Genomic DNA, 4,748 nt, shown 5'->3' with positions numbered 1-4,748 from the left:
TATGATTTTTTTGTATCTCTGTAGTATTGGTTATAATTTCTCCTGTGTCACTGCTTATTCTGTTTATTTGAGTCCTCTTTTCTTCTTGGTAAGCCTGGCTAAAGGTTTTTCAGTTTTGATTATCTTTTCAAAAACCCAGCTCTTGGTTTCATTGATCTTTTCTATTGTTTTTCTCTCTGTTTATTTCATCTCCGATCTTTATTATTTCCTTCCTTCTACTGACTTTGGGGTTTGTTTGTTCTTCTTTTTCTGATTCTTTTAGGTGTAGTTTAAGTTGTTTATTTGAGATTTTTCTCATTTCTTGAGGAAGGCCTATGTTGCTATAAACTTTCCTTTTAGAACTGCTTTTGCTGCATCCCATAGATTTTGGAAAGCTGTGTTTCCATTTTCATTTGTCTTGGGATATTTTCTGATTTCCTCTTTGATTTCATCATTGTCCCATTGTTTTTTGTTTGTTTGTTTTTGTTTTGTTCGTTTTAGTAGCATATTGTTTAGTCTCCACATTTGTTCTTTTTCCATTTTTCTTTCTGTAGCTGATTTCTAGCTTTATACCATTGTAGTCAGAAAAAATGCTTGATATAATTTCTATCTTAAATTTGTTGAGGGTCGTTTTATGGCCTAGTATCCCAGTATGCTCTCCAGGATAGTATGTGGTCCATCCTGGAGAACATTGCATGTGCACTTGAAAATAATGTGTATTCTGCTATGTGGGGATGGACTGTCTTGTAGATAAATCTATTAAATCCCACTGGTCTATTGTGTTATTTAAGCACTGTTGTCTTATTGATTTTCTGTTTAGATGATCTGTCCATTGATCTAAGTTTAGTGTTAAAGTCTCCTACTATTATTGTATTATTGTCAGTTTCTCCCTTTATGTCTGTTAGTTTTTGCTTTGGGTGCTCCTATATTGGGTGCATATATGTCAACAAGTGTAATATCGCCTTCTTGTATTGATCCCTTTATCATTATATAATGCTCTTATTTATCTTTTGTTACAAATTTTGTTTTAAAGTCTATTTTGTCTGATATGAGCATTGCTACTCCTGCTTTCTTGTCATTTCCATTTGTGTGAAATATCTTTTTCCATCCCCTCACTTTCAGTCTATGTGTGTCTTTAGCCCTGAAGTGAGTCTCTTGTAGGCAGCATATTGAAGAGTCTTGGTTTGTTTCTTTTGTTTGTTTTTTTAATCCAGTCAGCCACCATATGTCTTTTGATTGGAGCATTTAGTCTGTTGACATTTTTAAAAGTTTATTTTAATTTATTTTATTTATTGGCTGTGTTGGGTCTTTGTTGCTGTGCACAGGCTTTCTCTAGTTGTGGCGAGTAGGGGCTAATCTTCATTGTGGTGCATGGGCTTCTCATTGCAGTGGCTTCTTTTTTTGCAGAGCATGGGCTCTAGGCTTGTGGGCTTCAGTAGTTGTGGCTCACGGACTCCAGAGTTCAGGCTCAGTAGTTGTGGTGCACCGGCTTAGTTGCTCTGTGGCATGTGGGATCTTCCCAAACCAGGGCTTGAAACCATGTCCCCTGCATTGGCAGGTGTATTCTTAACCACTGCGCCACTAGGGAAGTCCCCTCTGTTGACATTTAAAGTAATTGTTGATAGGTATGTGCTTATTGCCATTTATTATTTGTTTTCCACTTGTTTTTGTAGTTCTTCTCTGTTCTTTTTCTTTTTGTTTCTCCCCTTGTGATTTGATAATTTTCTTTAGTAGAATGCTTGTGTTCTTTTCTTCCTGTTTGTGTGTGTGTGTGTGTGTGTGTGTGTGTGTGTGTTTTGTGTATCTATTGTAGGTTTTTCATTTGTGGTTACCATGGAGTTCATATATGTTGACCCATAATTATATCTACTTGATTTAAACTTAGTCATTTAAGTTCAAACACATTTTAAAACATTTACATTTTTTCTGTACTTCCCCATATTTTTTTTTTAATGTCAGTGTCATCTTCATGCTTATCCCTTTAACTGTTTGTAATAATTATAGTTGCTTTTACAGTTTTTTGTGTTTTAATCTACATACTGGCTTATTTAAGTAATCTTCAATTCTTACTATATATCTGCCTTTCCTAGTGGGATTTACCCTTTCCTATAGATTCTTCTTTTCCATTTAGAGAAGCTCCTTCAACATTTCTTTTAGGGTAGGTTTAGTATTGCTGAATTATTTTAGTTTTTGCTTGTTTGAGAAGTTCTTTCTCTCTCTTTCTATTCTAAATGATAATCTTTCTGGGTAGAATATCCTCAGCTGCAGGTTTTTCCCTTTCAGGACTTTGAATATATCATGCCACTTCCTTCTGGCCTGCAAAGTGTCTGCAGGGAAATCAGCTGATAAGCTTATGGGAATTCCCTTGTATGTGACTCTCTGGTTTTCTCTTGCTGCCTTTAGAATTCTCTTTAACTTTTGCCATTTTAATTGTGATATGTCTTGATGTGGGTCTATTTGGTTTCATCTTGTTTGGGACCCTCTGTGCTTCCTGTAACTAGATATATGTTCCCTTCTCTAGGTTTAGGAAGTTTTCAGCCATAATGTCTTCAAATACATTTTAAATACCCCTCTCTCTTCTTCTGGAACCCCTATAATGTGAATATTGGCATGTTTAATGTTATTCCTGAGATCTCATATGTTGCTTTCAGTTTTTTCTTTTCTTCTTAATTTGTCCTTCTGTCTGCTGTTCTGATCGGGTGATTTTCATTATTTTATCTTCCAAATCACTTGTGTTTTTCTGTGTCATTTAGTCTGCTATTCATAGCTTCTGGAATGTTTTTTATTTCAGATATTGAATTATGTATTTTTGATTGGGTCTTTTATATTTTCTAGTTGTTAAAATGACCTATGTTTAGATCAGTTCTCTTCCCTAGTTCAAGCAGCATTTTTATTACCAGTGTTTTGAATTTTTTTTAAAGGGACAACATACATTCCTTTTCCAAATGTTGCTGTAAAATCAGGTGGAAGAGAATGGTTTTAGCAGTTAGAGAAAAAAAAAGTAGAAATCTGGGCTTTGGTGGTTAAAAGTTAGTTACAACATTGGGAGGGGGAAAAAAAGACAGGAAGTTGTCTCATATTACAGATCTCCCCCTCACCCCAAAGCTTAATAATTGCTTACTAAGTCAAAAAAGAGTTGGTTCATAAGCTGGAGGTTTGAACTTGAGTAAGGCCTTTATAAAAACCTAGACAAGGGCAATGTCCTCCCCAGTCCAGGTGCCACTAGGCACAGCACAAGAGACTAAAAACTCAATAGGGGAAGGCTGGACACTCAGGGTGTTGGAGTGTCGGCACCCCCATATCTGGCTTAGGGATTTGGGAGGTAAACAAAACCTATTTGGAAAAGAACTGGGGGAGAAAACCAGCAACTGTCTTCTGCATGGATGGGGACAGGCAAGGAGGTAGGGCCAGGGGCAGGGGTGGCAACAGCTTTCTCTTCCTGGGCAGTGCCTTCCTCACTGCGGGCACTGATCTCCCCCTTCTCGCGTTCTTTTCCTGTGGGTGAGAAGGCAAACAGAATCACCCCCAACCTCCTTCTGATTTCTCTTGAAGGACAGGCCACTCAATTGAAGGGCTTCTTTTATTTTGAAAGGCTTCTTGAAAGAGCATTTCTTCTTGGTGGTCTCCTTGTGGTGGGGGGCCTCCCCCTTGGCCTCAGTGCCCTGGCTTGGGGGTGCTGGCTGGATGGCATTGCCAGTGGCCCTGGTTGTCTCCTCTATTCTGTTCACAGCGTGGGGGTGGAGCGACTCCCCTTCACCTTTGGGGGACAAGTCTCCATTGCTCTTCACATGGGCGTTCTCCTGCCCGTTGACCTTAGTGGGAGGAGTGCCTGCTGCCTTCCCATATGGCCCTGGGGAGCTTTGGAACTCTGGCTGCCCATGGTGGGGCTTCTGCTGGGGAGCACCTGGAGCCTCCCCGGGCTTGCGCCACTGGGGATAGTTCAGTCACGTGAGCCTTGCCGGCGGAGGGGTGGGGCTTGTGCCTGAAGGGGAGGAGCGTCAGGGGGAAACCAAGCTGTACCCCCAATCCGAGCCCCACCCGCTAGCTGGGCCCACCCTGCTCTGTGCCAGAATGTTACCCTATTTTGAATTTTTTATCTGGTAAATTGTTTATTTCTGTTTCATTATTTTTTCAGGGCATTTCTCTTCTTTCAGTTGAGAGTAGTTCCCCTGCCTTTTCATTTTACTTAACTTTCTCTGTCTATGAATTTAGCTGAAACAGTTACCTACTGTGGTCTTAGAGAGGTGTTCTTCTGTGGGAGCCTCCCTAGGCAGACCGCATGTGCGCAGTGTCTTTGGTGGGAGGGCTGGAATTTATGTGGATGCCAATCATGTCTTTCCTCAAGGTGTGCTGGTTGCTGTCACCTTGGTAGGGTGTATGGCTGGTGATGGAGGAGCTAGAGCCTATGCAGGGTTTGGGGTGGGACTTCCTCTTTGCTTAGGGGCTGTCATTGTCCTGTCAGGGGTGGGGTCTGATCCCTAGTTGCTGGAGCAGAAGCCCTGAGGGTCGGGCTTGCACTGGCTCTGTTCCCTTTAGGTGTGTGTTTTTCCTTCTTCCTGCACTGGGACCTTGGCCCCAAAGGAGGGGAGTGCTGAAGCAAGTGGGGCTTGTGTTCTTATAGAGGTCCAGTACGTTCCTGTGTAGAAGTCTGCAGCTCTGCTTAGATGCAGTCCATGGTTGCATCTTTTCCCTGGTCATGGCTCCCCCAGATCTAGTGCTGCTCTGCGGCATGGAGTGAGCGGGGCTGGAGCAGGGTGGGAGCAATGGCT

At 41.5% G+C, this 4,748-nt stretch overlaps 1 pseudogene; it reads right to left on the bottom strand.

The window, feature by feature from the left end:
* Positions 1 to 3,286: 3,286 nt before the first annotated feature.
* On the bottom strand, positions 3,287 to 3,859 carry LOC130859244 (MARCKS-related protein-like; annotated as a pseudogene).
* Positions 3,860 to 4,748: the final 889 nt, after the last annotated feature.

The sequence above is a fragment of the Hippopotamus amphibius genome, chromosome 8 (assembly GCF_030028045.1).
Source record: "Hippopotamus amphibius kiboko isolate mHipAmp2 chromosome 8, mHipAmp2.hap2, whole genome shotgun sequence".
Classification (NCBI taxonomy): domain Eukaryota; kingdom Metazoa; phylum Chordata; class Mammalia; order Artiodactyla; family Hippopotamidae; genus Hippopotamus; species Hippopotamus amphibius.
This window is presented reverse-complemented; position numbering and strand designations above follow the sequence as displayed.